Genomic DNA, 20,376 nt, shown 5'->3' on the forward strand with positions numbered 1-20,376 from the left:
TTTCATAGGCCTTTGAATGGAAAATCTTTTACCTACATTTTTGTACTGTTAATGTTAATAAAATTCGATCCTGTGTGCAAGGGGAAACATTGGAAGTCAGAACATATAAATTCTCATCGTAGCCATGACCTTAAAGAGTTGCATGGGGCTTCCCTGGTGGCGCAGTGGTTGAGAGTCCGCCTGCCGATGCAGGGGACACGGGTTCGTGTCCCGGTCCGGGAAGATCCCACATGCCGCGGAGCGGCTGGGCCCGTGAGCCATGGCCACTGAGCCTGCGCATCCGGAGCCCGCGACGGGAGAGGCCACAACAGTGAGAGGCCCACGTACCGCGGGGGGCGGGGGGGAGAGTTGCATGACCTCAGGCAGGGATGTTAACTTCTGTTTCAACTTCTTAAGCAAAGCCAACCCTATCCCCTCTCCATACATGAAGGTCAGCAAACTCAAAGACTTTTTACAATTAAGAGTATTTCAAAAGTAAAAATCTAAGATATCCTTTTGATCAATACATCGTGTAAGGGATCTTCAAAATAAAAATGGAATAATGCCTCCAGCTTCATATAAAGCCTTCACAGAGAGATTTTTTAAATCTGTGGTTTTGCCTTCACATCAGAAAATGTTTATTTGCTCACTTTGTTTAGTTTTACAAAAATCGAAAAGAAAGGAAATCTTCCATGCCACTTCTACTAGAATGAAACCATAACCTTTCAGATAAACTTGAAACCTTTTCTGTGCTAAATAATAAGCTGGAGAAGGCCACAAGTATATACCCAGTGCGGTAAGAACACGTCTGCATGACACAAAATGATGGTAGTTTTTCCACATCCAGAAACTGAAGCATTTCCTGCCAGAGCATCCTCCAAGCTCTTCTATTGTGTGGAAACTGTAAAATCTTTCTAAATCAGGACTTCCTCCTATTATGCTTTGGAGGCGTCTTTCTGGGAAGGGTAGATCCAAGGCAAAAGGTAGGAATTCCTGCAGCACCACCCAGTGGAAACATTAGGAAAAAAAAAGCAAGATAAAACACGTTTAATAAAAGAAAATTCATGTCCTAAGCTCTGCTAATTAAAAATCTGGACAGTGCGCTTTTTCCTTCAATGGCAACCAGCAATAGGTTTTGCTTCACAATAGTGCCCTTTTTCCTCGGTGCCGTTCCTTAAACGCCAACCACACAAATGATCGTCAACATCACATCTGCCTTGTCTCGCTCACATGTGTGCACACACACTGGGCCAGGGAGGAAGGAGTTCCGGGTGGGGTCAGGTGTGGCCCGAGACACCATCCCTTCCTCTCAGAAGGATGCCCCAGGGACCGTGGGGACCGGGAAATCTGCACAGCTGTGCTCAGCGTCCCAGTCCAGCTGCAGCGTCGGTCATTTCCTGGCAGAAAGGTAAGATCTGCGCATCTTTCCCTTTCCCTGGTCTGAATACACCTGGTCTGAGCCACCTCCAACACCTGCAGGCACTTCTACCTACCTCCCTCAGTCCCCCCAGAGGGAAAGGCTCAGAGCCTTTCCTCCCCCTGTGGCCCTTATCTCTGGTCCCCCCGCAGCTCTCTCCATGGTGACCATCGCTTCTGCTCCCCTGTCCGACCAAAGCCTCCCACAGGTCGTTTCAGTCTCTGTCTACTTCACTTATGCCCTCATCAGAACACGTCTCTTCACCAGCGGCTGCGTCTCACACACGCACGACACATCAGGCTACTGATCTTGGGAACGGGATCGGAGCAATAGGAAACCCCGACCATCTCCCTCCAGCTTTCCTTCCCAGAGAGCCCTGGCAGCAGCCAGGAGAGGGAGAGAGCTGTCGTCGTCTTCCCGGAGAAACTGAGAACTCTCTCGTCTTCTCTACAGAATTTAAAATAATAAAGTATCATTTCTTCAATCACGTCTGGATGCTTAAGTCACTAAAGAAAATGGTCCCTAACATCAGCACTCCTGGGAAAGCTATCTTTCCCTCTTCCTGGAATAAGTCCACCGAAACCATTTTACATGTCTTTTAAAAATAGAAAATGATACTAGTTAGTGGATCTTGATATTGTTTAGAAATATATGACCTGTGTTAAAACGTTACAATAGAGCATATTTGAACTGGTAGTTTGCAAATGGCTAATAGTATTATAAACCTTTTTTCCCCCTTTTCTGAAGTGTAACAGTTCACAAAATGTGCTGGTTTCTGGAAATGTCAAGATTTGGAAAATACTGACATTAGCTAGTCTTCGGGCCCCACTATATATAGTACTGTTGCAAAAATGTTACGAGTTACTGATATTTGTGTGACACCTTCTTTAGGGATTTTGGAGAAGCACTAAGGCTGCCTTCCAGGGGTGGTTACCTAAGCAAAGAACTGCACTCTTCCAGATCCTGTGGTCACTTTAGCATCACCGCTTTTCTTCGGTGCTCTTCTCGGCAAAACTCTTGCATGGTTTACAAAATGCAAATGCTAGGCCTCCACATTTATACATAAATCTGGTATGATAATATATTCACGTTGGAAGGGATCTATAAAAAACAGTGACTCTGCAGACTTCAAAATATCATCACCTGCTCATGTGGTGGACATCTGTGGGGGATTTTAGCTGCATCTAAAGTCATGAAGGTAGACTCTCCCTTCTGTAGCTTTACTGTCTCCATATACATATCTCTCTCCCACATTTTTGTACAGGCATCAAGTTTAGCTACATATAACAAGTACGGTGCCAAAATGCAGTTTCTTCTAAATTTAAATAACTGCTAATAAAGTTCTTTTTAACGTGAAGCAAAACTACAATGGGGTTAAGTTAAAACAGCAAGCAAGAGGCATCTTGTTTTTCACAGAACGTCCATTTAAAATCTAGCCTGACTTGTAGACAAACTACAGTAAGTGGAACACATTTAAAATATCTTGCTGTTTCTGTTGAGCACAATTGTTTGTAAAAAAAAAAAAAAAAACTGTTGCAAAAATAGACAGTGAGTGATTTCAAAACTAAACAATCTCCTCCAATACATTACACTTAAAACTTGTTGATTAACCCCCAGACTGCAATGGATACGTGAACAAAATAACATTGAAACTGTCATCAAGTGGAAGACCGAGAGTTCATCCTTTCGTGTCAGGTTGATGTTGTGCACGCACATTTCCTTCAAGAAGTCAACAAAAGCATCCCACAGAAAAGAATGGCTGTTGGTGGCATCAGCGTCCAGCATCAGATATGTACCTAAAGCCCCCTCCCAGCCCTTAATTCCCATTCGGGAATCTGCCCTCCACTAAGTTGGCTTCAGCCCTTTTTTTAAATGTCACATACAACTTGTTCCTCTGCTTACTCTTCCAGTAATTGTTCCACGTGAAAATATTAACTGTACAAAACAAATGCCAGCTTCCGCTTTAGATGATCTTTCCCCTTTGCTCAAGAAAATCACCCTTTCTGTATTTTAATCATCCGGTACATGTACGATCTTCTACATCAAGGTCTCAAAGTTTCTACTTTCCTAAAGACAAATTGGTAGGTCTTAATATTTAGGTTCAAAAAAAACAAAACAAAACAAAAACAAAGGATGTGGCAAAGCCTAGAGGAAGATGCCGTTCTTGTGGTTCAGCTCTGATTTAAATCAAAGCAGGGCAATGCTCTTGAGAGTGAGACACGGAGCTTTTGAGAGCCCAAGTACTCTTGGGTCATTTTGTTTGATTCAAGACATCTTTTAACATCATATACTTTGGTGATCAAAGTAATTCACTTTAAGAAGTTGTTGGGGACTTCCCTGGTGGTCCAGTGGTTAAGACTCCACGCTCCCAGTGTAGCGGGGCACGGGTTCAATCCCTGGTCGGGGAACTAAGATCCCACATGCTGCGCAGTGTGGTCAAAAAATAAATAAAATAAACAGTAAAACAGGAGAAGAGATCTTTTTTTTTTTCAAGTACACTGAAAAACTGTTAACTCTCTTCAGAAGTACTCAATGTCATAAACGCAGAATTGAGAATTAGGGCTAAAGAGCCTAAAGAAGTGAACGAAGCAAAGTTAGGAATGCTGAGCGGCTGGCTGAGCGATGCTTCTGGTTTTGCTTCGACTATCAGAGGTGAAGTGGGCCCATCAGCAGGCATTCCTCCGTCCTCTATAGGCTCAGCACAGATGTGACAGCATCTCTCTCTCTGCCTGGGGTTTAATCAGTTCCAACCCTGTCTCAGAATGTCACTTGGAGAATGTGGAGATGTTTGTCCTAAAATGTTTTTAAAAAGAAAAACACAAAACAAACAAAAAAACCCAGCCATGCTCTACTACCCAACACCCTCTGGTCTAAATGGTCAGTAACTGGAGCTTGAAAAACAGGCAGGAACATTAGCGAAAATAACTTCCCCACAACACTCATGAATTCTAGATTCCAGAGGATTTCAAAACGCAAGACCATACAAGAAGATGAAGGAGCCGCCTCCACATACAGTCTTCAAATACTACTAAATGGTTTGGTCCCTTCCTATATGTTCTGTATGGGGTTTGCTGAAATGATGAGGCATCTGAGCTTTCTCCTCTCCTGAAAACTGTAACAAAAATCCAAGTTCTGTCTTGAGTTCTCACAATGAAATAATGATTCTTTGGGATAGAGAGCTTTAGCAAACATTCCTTTATGCTCTAATCCTCTGTACAGAAGTGGGGCATGAATCTTACATGAGAGGGCTGACTCTACAGAGAAGGAACAAAAACTGAGATCACATACTGTCCCATTCTCTCAGACTCATGCATTCCTCTTGTAGCTACATGTGTGGAGGCACACCCAAATACACAGACACACACACTCCTCATCTGCCAATGCTTATCTCCAACAACCAATGGCTTATGTTTTAGCCTCTAAATGCAAACCTTCCAAACTCCAGTAAGGGGATAGGGGGGAAGTTACATTTCCAGTTCACTGAGTATTAACCAGAGATGTATTCTTCTTAACTACTAGTGCTAGGAAATTGTTCTTACATCTACAGCCCTTCCCCTTGCCTAATAGAGCTAACAGAGCATCCTGATCATTCTGGGCCCCAGGATCACCATTCTGAAAATGATGAGAACTTACAGGTGGAGACAACGCAGGAATCCCTGCAGTTAATTCCTACGGACAGACCCTACAGTTACCCAGGAGCACATCCTGGAATAAATTCTAGGGCTTATTCTGTTGTGGTGGTGGTGGTTGTCTTAATCTCTCTTCTGACAATTAAGTGCAGGGAGAAAAAAAATCTGCTTAATTACACATTATGGTTAATCAAGGTTTGACTATCAACAAACCACTCCTTGGCAAAACCCAGCTGAAATTAACAGCAGATCTAGCCCTCGACCAAAAACAATTTAGGTATTTAATCATTCATCCTTTCATCATCACACAGGCAGTGTCATTATTTTAAAACTCGATCAGAAGTGTCATTTATTAATTATAAAAGGTTATGGACAAAAGCTACACACACAGTTTTAGTATAAGTGAGGAAGCAGTTTTAACAGTGAATATTATTATGGAACTCAGTCCAAGGGATCTATGAAAATGTGGTCAACTGAAGTCTTGATAAAGGACTATGATCCTTGCTGTAGAACGATTAATTTTAACATGGAAAGAACTGTACATTGAGGTTCTTTCAGGCAGTACTATCCTATAAATTACCTAGCTGCTAACCAACCATTCTGAGTATAACACTGATATCAACAATAGGGCTAAAGTTTGTCCTCTCAGATGTTAACACACCTGATCTCTGTACATTCACTTTTCCTACAAATCTGGACAAAAATTCTGGAAAATGATATATCCTCTATACAGGATCTTCTTGGCTGTCTCTTTGGTTTAACCAAGAAATATGCTTCTTATTAATTCAAATAATTGACTGTCTAGGAAAGAGTTGGATTTAGGCATAGCAATAAGGTGCTTTATCAATTCCACTGGCAAAATGCAAGGAGAGGAGCTATGGTGACAAAGTTTTCCCCCTTCAGATTGCTTTTAACTCAACGAATGCCAGGTATTGTACAAAGGGCTGGGATAAACACAAGGATGAGAATAGCAGATGAAGCCCAGAGGGAGCTTACAGACTGATGGGCAAGACAGATGGGAAACACATCTTGATACATACACGCACAGATATCCCTCAGTTTCCGAATCTAATGAATTCCAGGGTTTGGACAGTGACTCCAGATAGCAAAGGGTAGCCTGCTATCAAATCTACTTGGTTCCTGAGTTCTGGATAAGGAATGTTAATGAATAATGAGAAACACCAGCCCTATCTCCAGATATATGTATCTGAAACTGGTACCTGTGCTTGGATAGTAAGAATCTGCAGAGGGAGAATTCAGGTAACATGGAAACCTGTAAATAAAGCCTGTGGCAAGGACTCCGAAGGCCAGGGATGGATGACTGGGGAGATCTAACCTGGAGGACCAGCAAAGGCTTCCCCAGGGAAGAGATGGTTGAGCTGAGACCTGACAGATGACTACACACTGGCTCGAAAGTGGAGTGAGAGAAATCGATGGGAGTGGAGGACCTGGAGGGAATTCCCAGAAGAGAGAACAGCACTTAGAAGGGCCCAGTGGCCAGGGGGCACATTACACATTTGAGGAATTGAGGAAAGGCCAGTGTAGTTGGCCTAAATCACAGCATGCTGCTTACATTAAGATTTTTGGTCTCTATCCCAGCTGAAGCCACTGGGAGATTGTAAGCAGAGGAGCGAAAAGGTCGGATCTGCTCTAGCTTGTGGGTGGAGAAGGGACCAGAGGGAGGGGGTGAGGGGAAATGTGGACCCCTCAGATCCAGCGTTGGAAGATGGACAGCATTTTCAAAGACTATCAGGAGGAAAGAGTAGGGACCTGACCTGGTGATCAAAATCCTGGGGCCTGCTCAGCACCCAACCTGGAGACAGTCGCTGTCTCTGCCCAGTCACTGCCCTAGAACGAGGCAGTCGTCTTTAGAAATGAGTGGTGCCTGTCACAAACCTCAAAAAGAGGAGGAAAGGAAGCACTGCAGCTAATGCTGACCTTCCCTCAGGTGTTCCTTATTCAATAAGGGGCCGACATGGGATTGAAGGGGAAACTTAAGGGGAATCCCTTTTTCTACCCCAAAAGAGTTTTTAAAAATTGCTGTATATGTCTCAAAGTCAGCTTTTGGGGGATGACAGCAAACATTCGCTCTACACTTTCACAACTCCTAGAAGAATCCAAGTTCTTTATTCTAGAACAGAGCATAGACGAATAGGGCTTTGGGATGCAAGGGATCGTCCCTACCTCTCTACTCCAGCCACTTTGCCCTCCAGCCAGGGAAACTGAGGTCCAGGGACATTAAGTGATATCCTCTAAACACAATTGGTTTTAAGGGAATCTACGTTTTCCCCGCAGCATACATATTACTTTTGGTTAGTGTAAGTGATATTAAATAGTGTAGAAAGGATTTTTCCTCTTATTGGATGATGAGGAAATCCACACTTTCTGATGATTTATTTTTAACCAAGTAGATTAAATAAAAATACTGCAGTATCTTATCCAGCTGCTCTGGGGTATAATAACATGGTAGAGTCATGGAATTGCCGTAATACAATTAAAAATAGCCAGGGAATGTTTTGGGGTGATGGAAGTATTCTCTACTTAGAGGTAGGGGGTGGGGATTACATAGGTGTATACAATAACATTTAAGATCTGGGCAGTTTCATGTACATAAGTTATACAACAGTGAAAGAAAGTAGAAGACATCAAGAGTCTCAGATTCATTCTATTGTTTGGAGTAAATGACCCCTAACCTCACCAAACAGTGTAAGAGAAGGTATCAGATACATGTGTTTTATACCTACTCCATCACTCCCATATTTATACCTGGAACATTAGGAATTGTTCTTAGGTATGGTAGCTTTAAAAAGACTTAGGATACTGTGTGCTTTAAAACTTCTTTTTAAAGCATGTATGTGAGTAAATTCATTTTAGTCCGAATTCAGATCAGAATATATTAGTATAACCATCATCTTAATTTCTTTAAAAATATGCAAATAACTCTCACAGCCAATTATAAAATAACCCCATTTAATTCCTAATTTAATAATTACTTTCCAGCAACTGTAAATTAAAACACATAAAGTGGTCAGTGAGTAATTCCTAGTGGCAAATCAACCAAGTTACAACTTACTGAAATGATCAATTCAAAGTTTATTTTTAAACTGCTGACATATATGTAAGTTTCCAGTAATGGATGAAAGGCCATTTTCATTTTGGTTGTGGGTAGGAATAATGGGGAGTCAAATTTCTGCTTAAAAGACTGAAGGCCCTTAGGATTTGTTAACGGTGCACCCCAGACATAGAAAACAAACTTATGGTTACCAAAGGGGAAAGGGGGGTGGGAAGGGATAAATTAGAAGGTTGGGATTAACATATTACATGCTACTATATATAAATAGATAACCAACAAGGACCTACTGTATAGCACAGGGAACTATACTCAACATTTTGTAATAACCTATAAGGGAAAAGAATCTGCAAAAGAATTTATATAGGTATGTATACGTGTAACTGAATCACTGAGCTGTATACCTAAAATTAGCATGATACTGTAAATCAACTATACCTTAATAAAAAATAAAACAAAAACAGTGTGCGCGCACGCACACACACACTCTGATAATTCAATTTACTGGGGCTGTACTATAAGTGGCAAAACTGGAGTTTTCATGTTCTCACTGCCACGGTTTCAACCAAAAAGCTACATGATCTCAGTTCAAACTGGCCATGGGCAATAGTACTCTTGAACTGAAAATCTACTTCAAATACCAATTTCAAAGTTTGGAAACTTTACTGATATAAAGTGAAACAGTAATAAGTAAGAGTCACCAAGTGTGCAAGAGGCACCTTCCTCCCTCCTTTATAGTTAGAGAAGTTCAAGGTGTATTTTTGGTCTAACCTAGTTTCTCTGTTTTCATCACTCAACATTCTACTTTGATGTGTCGCACCCTGGACTTCCTTTTACTACATCTTGATATTCTACTGCAAATCATGACTCATCCTTAAATCATAGAGAAACTCATCAAAATCCCAAACTGCACAGCACATATGAATTCAGTCTTTCAAGAGGGCAGCATTCTTAGAACATTACTTGGAGCCACAGAGACAAAAACACTGAACAAGTTCATGTAGAAATTATGTCAATCCACTGTTGAGTCAACACATTTATTAGATCAATAAATACGAGCTCTATGTGTGGTAATTTTGGTCTTAGTACCAGTTATTAAACTGTGTTACATGATATGTTAACTGAAAATAAGCTACAAAACAGAAAGTATAGTGTGACTCCAATTAAAAATTTTATGTGTGCATGTGCAGCTGTGTGTATATGTATTTTAAAAGACCAGAAAAATATACACCAAAATGTTAACAGAGGGATTATGGGAGATGTTTTTTTTTCTTTGTGGTTTTCTGCATCTTCCTAAGATAATTCATATTAATATTTTTTGTAACAGCAAAAAACAACTAACCTTAAGAAAATATTGCTATACTAATGTAATCTCAAATATGTCATCAATCTACAAAGGCAAAGGGGAATTACGGATAAATAATAAAACATAAAATACTCTTGCCTTAAACATACAGAAAAATTTGCCATGAGTGGAGTCCTTCATATAAGTGACCAGGACCGCTCATCTATATGTGCAGGTACTGGCCCTTAGGGGCAGAAGCCAGCTGCCTACAGCCAGGTCACAGCCAGAATAGAAGAAATGGGTTCTCTGTCCAAAGTTTAATGAGGAACCCCAGGTCTAGGAAACATGAAAATGGCTGAATCATTCCCTGGGACTGGAAGGGAGTAAAGCCGTTAATTAGTAAGCAGTAATTCACCATCAGCGAAAAAAGACTTTACTCCAGGAAGTCACATCCTTAGATAATATTTTTAAAGTGTTTTGGGTTTGTTTTGTCTTAGGTAATGTTTTGCAACCATATTGGTTTTTTGAATCCTATAGATACATAATTGGGTAGCACAGGGCGCACAAAATCCGATACGTGACAGCTAAGAAAGGAATATTTTAATTTATACGCACTGCCTGGAAGCCCTTTAAAACCGATTTCAGGAAAAGTTCTAAAAAGTTATTACAAATATAAATTTCAATATATGATCTCAGGGTTATTGTACATTACCAGGTTTGAATTAGTAAATTTTTTTTAAATAAGAAAAAGAGGAAGGCTTTAATAAATGTTTAGCAAACTTCAAAATTCAAATGGGGCTGCTCTCCCCCATGTGGGCTGTTGCCATTCTGGTCTAAAAAGCATTAGTACCAAGTGAGTGAGGTTCAGAGATGGTCTCATTCAGCTCACAAAGGTACACCATCACACTGTCATTATTTACATGTCATTCCACACATATTACTGACCGAAAAGAGAGAAAATTCATGCACACTGTGTTAGTCACATGGCAGAAAAGTGCCAGTGATGACTTTTAAATGTTCTATTCCTTGAATGAATGCGTATCAAAGTTGTCATCACCATTAATGTAAACAAGGGTTTCTCAATCTGGGTACTCCTGACATTTGGAGCTAGAAAATTCTTTGTGGGCATTGCTGGATGTTTAGCAGTATCCCTGACCTCTACTCACTAGATGCCAGTAGAACCCCCTCTGATTATAACAACCAAAATGTCCCCAGATACTGCCAAAAGTCCCTTGGGGAGCAGAATTACTCCCAGTTGATAACTATTGCTATAAATGAACATTATTCATTCCAAATAATAACTTATTGGAATGAAGAACTCTAATTATCCCCTTTTTATTTTGAAGGAAATGTAGTCTTGAAAGGAGAATACTTAACAACCTTCATCCTTAAGGAATAGTCATGCAAAGTGATGTTGGCTTTGGAAAGCTTTTTTCCTTATCTATTTAATGTAAGTCCTGTTATCCTACTCACAGCTTTCAACAATTTATTGAGCATCTACTCTGCACCAGATGCGGTGTTAGGCACATCCTGTACTCACGTCCACTGACTCACACCCTGCTCGGGCTGTTTGGGTTGTTTTTAGGACATGCTTTGCCACCAGAAAAGAAACACGGACACCTTAAAAAACCCTCAAGAGAGCAGAGTGTCCTTGTCAATAAAGGAGCCCCACAGTTCCAATCAGGTTCCTTAAAATTCTTTACCCTTTTTAGTAATTCTACACATTTCCAACATTTAAAGGTTTTATAAAAAAAAAAAAAGGCCAGAAGGCCTTTGCTATATTTGGCATAGAATGACCATCAGGGGTCTTTGCAGGCAGGATCATTACTGGAAACTCCAAAAACAATTAGGGACAGTCTTCTTAACTGTCTGACCCACGTGCCCTCCTAACACAATTTGTAATTTTATAATCTCCATAAATTGAAACTCATAACTGACCTTTCCCAAATAAGTGTGTGTCACAGAGAGACAGAAGAAAAGGGAGAGAGATCGGAGGGTATTTTGTTTGGCAGTAGGGCTCAGAAATCAATTTGAGCTCATTAATAGATGCCCGGAACATGCTTGGTTTCTCGTCACCTCCGCCCTCCCCCGCCAGGAGTGAAGCACAGACGTGAGAGGATGGGTGTGTTTGAGGTGCTTGAGCAATAGAACACACACACACACACACACACACACACACACACACACACACACCTGGGAGAGAAAAACCTGTAAGTTCGAAATCCAAAATGACTTCAAAGTTTTCAAGATGCTGCCCTGAAAAGGTTCGTTGGGCGGCTGCCCCTCTAAGTAAATAAAGCCGTAACTTGTCTCCCTCTCCAGCGCAGGGCTCCCCCGGCTGACAGTGGCTGCACAAAACCCCTCCTGTGCCGAGCAGCGGAAACTCCTAATGAGATTAGTTGGTGTGTGTGCAGACATTACTTAGCAATGACTACAGGGGCTCTCTCTTCCTGCAGCAGCCAGTGGAAAATTCAGGGAACTTTTTCCCCCGCAGCAGCAGAATCCCTTTAACCCTCTTCCCCAGCCAACTCCAAAAACAACTCAGCCTCCCCCAGCGTCCCCCCTCCTGGCCGGGGTGCTGGGGGGAGTTAAAGACCCGCCAGGGACTTCCAAAAGCGGGAGGGTGGGAGGGGGCCGGCGGGGAAGGGGCGGGTGACCCCTCGAACACTACAAAGGAAACTGTAAAAGGCACAAATACATAAACCTGAGAAGGAGCAAACCACAGTTTCTTTGTGAGCTCCTCTAGTGAGTCATTTTCAAGATGCTGTCTGCTGCCAGTTTCAAAGCGGAAGCGCATGGCAATTAGTCTTGCCGTTTCCAGACAAGCCAGAAACTCTCCCGACACTCGTTTCTTTTTTTTTTTTTTCCTTCTAAAAAGCCCCTTTTGCAGTTTCTGAAATAACATTTCTTTCTCCCACCTCCATCCGCCGCCTAACTGCAGCTTGTCCTCAGGACGATTCGGTTCAGAAAACGTAACAAAACCGAGACCTCTAATTTTTTTTTTTTTTAGCCCTCCAAAATTGTAATTCCTCCCCCCAAAAGTTACGGAAGCATTACAGGCCAACATTCAGATGCAAGCTGAAGAGCCCCATCCCAAAGTGCTGGGGGCTCCAAGACCACCTCCTGCCCGGTCCTCCTCCAAAACCGTGTCCAGTAATGACTCCACCGGCTTTTAAAGGTCCGGCTGGGCGTGCGCCTGGGGCGGGGACCCGGGCGGGGGTCACCTGCCGAGCGAGAGGGGACGCGGCCCCCAGCCCCGCGGCTCGGCTCCCCACGCCCTCCGCTCCCCTCTCCACCCCTGTCCTCTCCCTGAATTCGACCGTCGGTGCCCACTGCCACCCCGAGGAGAGCCACAGCCCCGGCTAGGTCAGCGGTGGTCCAGCCTCCAGGCACGCAGCCCGCTCCAGTCACCGTTCCTCCCAGAGGGACCCCAAGTCTCACCGCCGCCCGCTCCCCCGCGCGCCCCCTCCTCCCGGCTCACAGCGCAGCCCAGGGCGGGGTGTGCCATCGCCGGGTGGCCGCAGCCCCCGGGCCGGCGCGCGGACCCGGCGCAGGAGCATCCCAGCTGCGCCCACTCCCCGCGGCCGCCCCCAGCCCCGGGCCTGCAGCCTCCGACGCGGTGCCCACCCGCCCCACCCCCACCAAGCCAGAGAGAAGAAAGAAAGAAAAAACCAAGCCCCACGAAACTTTGCAACTGTCCGAGCAACAGGCACGGACCCAACTACATACCCAGATGCGGGGGAGTTTTCAAGATCCTTCTTCGGGGGAATTTCTAGGAGGAACCGGGCGAAAGTCCCCGACTTTCCATGCTGACAGGCGTCTGCAGACGGTCTGTTGCTCTTGTAATGAGATCCTGATTTTTTCCCCCTTTTTTTTTCTTTCTCTCGCTCCTCTTTTTTTTTTTTTTTTTTTTTTTCCTCTGGTGTGTGTGAGAGCAGGAAGTTGGAGCAGTCAGGCCGAGCCGGCTCACTTCCTTTACTGCATTATTCCCCAGGCGGTGTGCAGTCTGTGTAAACAGGCTTTTCCGCCCCGCGCCGCGCGCACCGGCCGCGGCTGTGCGCCGGGGCTGGCCGCCGAGGCCCGCGCATACTCCGCCGCCTGGGGCCCCGCACCGTGCCCCCGCCCGCCGCGCTCCACGCTTCCTGCTCGGCCACCCCCGGGGAGGAGCCTCCGGACCCCGGGCGACTCCGCGTGGCCGCAGCCCCTCCCCACGGGGGGGGGCGGGCAGCTCGGCCAGAAACGCAGAGAAGCCGCCACCGGCGCGCCAAGGGGCTGAGCTTGGGTTGTGGCGAGACGGGGGATCCCTCTTCTGCCCCCGGGGGTCCCTGTGCTGGGGACCGCCCTGGGCCCAGCAGTAGGGTCTTGCCCTGCTCGGTCGGTCGGTCTGGGCGGGGAGGCCCGAAGTGGGGAGGCCGCTGGACTCGCTGTTTTCTGTCAGCTGGGACGGAAGAGTTGTAGGGCCAGGGGGCATCGGGAGTGGGGCCCGGGTGCTCTGGGCCAAGGGCTGCTTTGCTTGTGGGTGGGGGTGTGATTGCTTAGGATGAGAAGATGTTGCATGTGCAGAAAAGGAGGCACGGGTTTTGTCAGGGGATGGACACAGTTCCTGTCTGGGATTTAAAAAAAAAAAAAAGCCAGCGCTCAGAGTAGGGGGCCCACTTTGGGGAAAAGGATGAGAAGCCGTAAACTGGAAGGCAGGATTCTCCAGGAAGAGCCCTTTCTGGCCGTTCGCTATGGCCCCGCCACAGGCCCAACCTTTCCTGCCTGCTAAGGGACTCCGGAGCGAAATGAGCAGCGGCCACAGCGCCGAGTGACTGAGGCTTCCGAGGGAGGCTCCGTGCTCTCAAAACTGGACTCCACAACACACTATCCCTCAAGGACCGCCCACCCCGAAGGGCTCAGGCCAGGCTCTGACGGGAGAGCTTGTCCACTGCCCTGAGGCTTAGAGGAGGGAGGAGGGTGCCGGTGGAAGAGTCCCTCATCCCAGCCCTGTGCGCCAGCCCCAACTGCTCCCCTTTTGGACCCCCTCCACTCCCATACCTCCGCCCCTTAGCAGCGCAGACCAGCGGCTCCCAAACTTGAGCGTGCACCAGCATCACGTGGGGGGCTTGTTAAAACACAGGTTTTAACCTCACCGCCAGCGTTCCTAATTCAATACGTCGGGGGTGGTTCTTAGCCCTGGCTAAAGTTAGAATCACCTGGGGAGTGTTTTGAAAACTACTGATCTCTATACACAACCCAAACCAATTAAGTCAGCTTCCCTGGGAGCCGGGGGCGTGAGTGCTTTCCAAAGGATGGCATTCTAAGAGCTCCTCCACTTTTATTTGTTTCTTATTTCTGCAACCTTTCTGATGATTTGTTTACGAATCTCTCACTAATTACTAACTGTGGGCCTCTAAGGGCAGGGTTGTATTTTACTCTAGTTAGTACCAGGTCAGGGCACCTGACTCACAGGACAGTCCAGTTGGCAGCATTTGATTTGGGGCTGGCATGGATAGTTCAGTGAGAAGTGGGACAAGGCCCACCAGACCTCTGAGAAGGGTGGGAAAACATGAGGTGTGGGGGGCTGGGGGAAAGGTAGGGGAGTAGAGAAGAAGGAGAAGATATGGGGGAGAGGGCTGTTTATCAACCCCTGATTTTCCACAGCTAATTTCACACTTCAGGGATTATTGTTTTAATCCCTAGTGGGCTTCTCCTGTCACTCAGCAGAGCTCACTCTGTGTCCCTGTATGATCCAGCTGTGGACTGGGAGAATGTAAACTTATTTTATTTTCCTTCTCAGGGAGAAAATATCTCACACATACAACTCAGAACACTGTGTGGCTTTATCTAAAAAGTGTATACCAAAGCCAAGCATATCTTAAACCAGTGACTTTCATGATTTTTATTGTACATCTTCACAACAAATCTTTGTTGAATCCTAATATGTGAGAGAAAAGGTGTACATGTTTTCATCAGGCTTTAATTGTTCTGAAGAAATGCCTTTGTCTAAGGCACCCCTGAAACACTCATGGGCAGCCTTGGCGTTTCCCAGACCATATGAAGACCTCCTTAAGTTTTCCTGGTGTTTTAGGTTGTCCATACCACTATGCCAAGCTCTTTGTTAGAATGAATAACTCAGAGCTGACACTGCTCTTCCCCAAGGCACGGGGAACAAATTTTACTTGTAGGTGTCTGCAGCTTCTGTACCTTGCATAAGACAGCTTCTGCTGTCTTTGCTCAGGCTGCTATAATAAATGCCTTAGACTGGGTGGCTTAAACAGCAGACATTTATTTCTCACAGTTCTGGAGGCTGGGAGGTCTAAGATCAAGGTGCCAGCAGATTTGGTTCTTGGTGAGGGCCCTCTTCCTGGCTTGTAAAGGGCCACCTCTTGCTGTGTCCCCACATGGTCTTTCCTCCATACACATATGTGGAAGGAGAAAGAGAGAGGAAGCAAACTTTTTGGTGTCTCTTTCCATAAAGGGCACTAATCCCATCATGGGAGCTCCACCCTCAGGACCTCAACTAAACCTAATTATCTCCCAAAGGCCCAGCTTCTTAATACCATCACATTGGGGGTTAGGGTTTTAACATGAATTTAGTGGAGACATTAACATTCAGTTCATAATGTCTGCTATTTGTTTTTTGTGCTTTCCTTCTCACTATCAAAAAAGTAGCCAAGAGATGTGGCATTTAGTGTTGTGTGATCCACACTATTTTTATGCTTCTGTTATAAAACAGATAGGAGTTAGGATTATATGGGTTATGAGTAAAATTTCTTCAGGAATCCTTTATAGCAGGTGACAGGATCATTCATTTCTGCTAGCCAAGAGAGAATGAGGCTCTCTCAGCTTTGATAAGAACAGCAGACATCTTACCAGAGATTGGAGTTAGTCAGTGTGATGTGTTGGAGGGTGCTTGGGGCAGGATGGAGGAGGATCAGCTCAAATAAACCCTACAGATGAAGAGTGGAGGTGGGGGCTGAGTCTCCTGAAGAAAATCAAAACCCTGGTTCCAAAAGAAGGGGTGTATTGGCCAGGTTTTGCTAGTATAATACTGTGTAACAAACAACCCTAACACTCACTGGCTTGCTTAAACAACAAATGGGTCATGGTTGGCTGGGTTCATGTTTGCTTCACATGTTTTTCTCATTCTGGGACCCAAGCTGAAGGAACGGGCTCAATATGGGACACGTGGATTTCTGGAAGGGCAGGAGCTCCAGAGAAGTGAGTGGAGACACATGGAGCCTCTCAAAACCTCTGCTTAGGACTAGCACACCCTCATGTCAACTCACAACCCAGTGGGGAAAGCAAGTCATATGGCCAAGACTAAAGTCAATGGGACAGGGAGAAGGAAAAGGAGGGAAAAAGGGAGAATTCTGAACAAATAATATAATCTACCACAAGAGAAAATGGATGTCGGGTATACAAAAACAACAAATCTCTTTGTTCCCTCATAATTTAACATTCCATAATGTATAACAGAATGGGATGCTGTGGATGGTTTAAAAAAATACAGATGGATAAGGAAGTATAATTAGATAGGACAGGAAAAAAATGAGTTTTAGAATATATCAAACTAAAATATTTTAGAACACAGCAGAACAAATAATATATGAAACGTATGAATTGATGGTATTAAACTTATGAATTGATGAATTTCGGTAGAAACTCAAAAGCGGTTTGCCTCAGTACTTTGGAGACTGCCTCAATGTTGAGGGGGATGCGGGTAGGAGTTGGGAATAGACAGCCAAAGCCTGATGGGAAGGCAGCCCATCAGGTGGCAAGTATACATTTGGAATCAGGAATTTGGGGATCCAGTCCCATACTGATTTCTTCTAGCTCTGTGACCTTGACTAAGTCACTCACCCTCTCTGAGCCTGCATGAACATCAGTTTTTACTGATTTTTACAGTGAATGCCAATTTTACATTAAAACAACATGTGTTATGGACTAGGATTCAAAAAATTTCATGAACCTCATTTGAAAGAGTATTTAAAATAATTTTATAGACTTGCAGGAAGACCCCACTGGGAGTCTGCATTCTCCCTTTTGCATTGTTAGAGAACTTTTAGTGGGGACATTTGAGAAGCATTGATTTGGACCATCTTTTTCGCCCTCAGACTGGTCATCGATAGGCCAGAGGTTGGCAAACTGCAGGCCCACCGCCCGTTTCTATGACTTTCAAGGTAAGAATTAACTATTTTCTTTTTAAAAAAATGTTTGTGGTAAAAATCATAACATAAAATTTACCATCTTAATTGTTTTTAAGTGTTCAGTACAGTAGGGTGTTAAGTATATTCACATTGTGGTGCTACTGATCTGTAGAATCTTTTCAAAAGTTTCAAAACTGAAACTCTCCCCCCATTAAACACAATGCTCCCTTCTCTCTTACCCCAGCCCCTGGCAACCACCATTCTACTTTCTGTTTCTATGAATTTGACTACTTTAGGTACCTCATATAAGTGGGATTATATACAGTATTTATCTTTTTTGTGACTGGTTTATTTCACTTAGCATAATGTCAAAAGTTCATCCATGGTGCATCATGTGACAGGAGTTCCTTCCTTTTCAAGGCTGAATAATATTCCATTGTGTTTATACACCACATTTCTTTTTTAACCATTCATCGGTTGATGGACATTTGGGTTGTTTCTACCTCCTGGCTCTAGTGAACAATAAGAATTTACGTGTTTAAGCAGTTGAAAACAAATCAAAGGAAGAATAATATTTCATAATATGTAAAAATTATTGAAATTCAAATTTCAGTGTTCATAAATAAAGTTTTGCTGGAACAGAGCCACGCTCACTCACTTACGCATTACCCAACACTGCTTTTGCGCTACAGTGGCAGAGCTGAATAGTTGTGACAAAGACTGTTATGGTCTATAAAGCTGAAAATATTTACTTTCTGATTCTTTACAGAAAAAGTTTGTCATCCCCTGGCATAGGCCATTTGAGACAAATGAGATTCTGCCCCATTTTTTGGTTTGGTTTTAACTGCATTTTCTTTCCGATTCTGAAGAAGGCCTTTCCTTGCCATATGGGGTAAAAATCTTAGTGTCTTTAACAAACTTCACATCCAGGAACTTCATCTTCAGAGGAAACCAAGTTGTTGTGCTTCATTTAATTCCTCTTATTCGATCTTCTTCTGAGGTGGAGAATAGCTGGCTTGGACTCTCCTAGCCCCGGAGACAGCCTTTCAGACTTTTCTCTGGTCTCTGAGTAAACCTGAGTTCCCAGCCCCGGTTACACGTCAGAACCATACGTACCAGGGCCTCACCCCTGAGATTCTGAGGTTGGGTCCGAGAATCTCTATATCTCCAATGCTCCACCCAGATGACCGCTCTCCTTATGAAACCCTTGTAAATGTCTTACTCACCCTTTAGACTAAGCTCAAACCCCACCTCATCCAAGAAGTCTTCCAAGACCCACCAGATGAAGTCCATGGCCCATTTCTCCTGCATCCCCACCACACAGGGTTTGAACTTTACCACTTAGCATTAACCCACATGCCTGCAAAAAAAGTGCTAATTTTTTTTAATCAATCAATTCATCAGTAATATTGGGTTGGCCAAAAAGTTCGTTTGGTTTTTTCTGTAAGATGGCTCTAGTAGCACTTAGTAGCCTTTAACTTAATTGGAAAAATTTTATTAGATTGTATTGTGACAGCTGTCATATCAGTGTGCATTTTTTAAAAAAACTTATCAAAATTGGTGAGTTTTTGTGTAGCCGTTTTAAGATGGAAGAAAATAAAGCAACATTTTTGGCATATTATGCTTTATTACTTCAAGAAAGGTAAAAACGCAACTGAAACGCAAAGAAAGATACGTGCAGTGTATGGAGAAGGTGTTATGACTGATCGAACGCGTCAAAAGTGGTCTGTGAAGTTTCGTGCTGGAGATTTCTCACTGGACGATGCTCCACAGTCGGGTAGACCAGTTGAAGTTGATAGCGATTAAATCAAGACATTAACTGAGAACAGTCAACGTTATACCACGCGGGAGATAGCCAACATCCTCAAAATATTCAAATCAAGCGCTGAGAATCATTTGCACCAGCTTGGTTACATGAATCGCTTTGATGTTTGGGTTCCACATAAGTTAAGCAAAAAAAAAACTTCTTGAACATATTTCCCCATGCAATTCTCTGCTTAAAAGTAATGAAAACGTTCCGTTTTTAAAACAAATTGTGACAGGCAATGAAAAGTGGATACTGTACAATAATGTGGAATGGAAGAGATCATGGGGCAAGCGAAATGAACCGCCAACAACCACACCAAACGCCGGTCTTCATCCAAAGAAGGTGATGTTGTGTATATGGTGGGATTGGAAGGGAAACCTCTATTATGAGCTCCTTCCGGAAAACCGAACGATTAATTCCAACAAGTACTGCTCCTGATTAGGCCAACTGAAAGAAGCACTCGACGAAAAGCATCCAGAATTAGCCAACAGAAAACGCATAATCTTCCATCAGGGTAATGCAAGACCGCATGTTTCTTTGATGACCAGGCAAACACTGTTACAGCTTGTCTGGGAAGTTCTGATTCATCAGCCATATTCACTAGACATTGCACCTTCGGATTTCCATTTATTTTGGTCTTTACAAAATTCTCTTAATGGAAAAAATTTCAATTCCCTGGAAGACTATAAAAGGCACCTGGAACATTTCTGTGCTCAAAAAGATCAAAAGTTTTGGGAAGATGGAATTATGAAGTTCCTGACAAAATGGCAGAAGGTAGTGGAACAAAAGGGTGACTACGTTGTTTAATAAAGTTCTTGGTGAAAATGAAAAATGTGTCTTTTATTTTTACTTAAAAACCGAAGGAACTTTTTGGCCAACCTAAAAGGAGCGATAACGCCATGAAGTTTTGTAAATGATATTGTACGGTACTCAGGCATGTGAACAATCACTAGGAGGGAGAATAACTGATGACATTTGGAAGGAATTAACACTGATTCCAAGCTTTAGATTTTTTTAATTCACAATTGATTGAAATTTATTAATACTTTGTATTCTC

The 20,376-nt window shown here is 43.7% G+C and overlaps 1 protein-coding gene and 1 long non-coding RNA gene across 3 annotated transcripts in view; one reads left to right on the top strand and one right to left on the bottom strand.

The window, feature by feature from the left end:
- Nucleotides 1-13,778, bottom strand: part of ELK3 (ETS transcription factor ELK3) — a 69,754-nt gene extending 55,976 nt beyond the window's left edge. For both annotated transcript variants that reach the window (XM_060164975.1, XM_060164974.1), the window contains exon 1: nucleotides 13,110-13,778. The gene's annotated coding sequence lies outside the window, so the exon portion shown is untranslated. The remainder of the gene's footprint in view (nucleotides 1-13,109) is intronic.
- Nucleotides 13,779-16,083: 2,305 nt separating this feature from the next.
- LOC132528793 (uncharacterized) lies at nucleotides 16,084-20,112 on the top strand. Its single transcript, XR_009543300.1, has 3 exons — nucleotides 16,084-16,583; nucleotides 17,480-17,545; nucleotides 19,151-20,112. It is a non-coding gene; the product is annotated as an uncharacterized LOC132528793 (long non-coding RNA).
- The last annotated feature ends 264 nt before the right edge of the window (nucleotides 20,113-20,376 follow it).

This window comes from Lagenorhynchus albirostris, chromosome 11 (genome assembly GCF_949774975.1).
Source record: "Lagenorhynchus albirostris chromosome 11, mLagAlb1.1, whole genome shotgun sequence".
Classification (NCBI taxonomy): Eukaryota; Metazoa; Chordata; class Mammalia; order Artiodactyla; family Delphinidae; genus Lagenorhynchus; species Lagenorhynchus albirostris.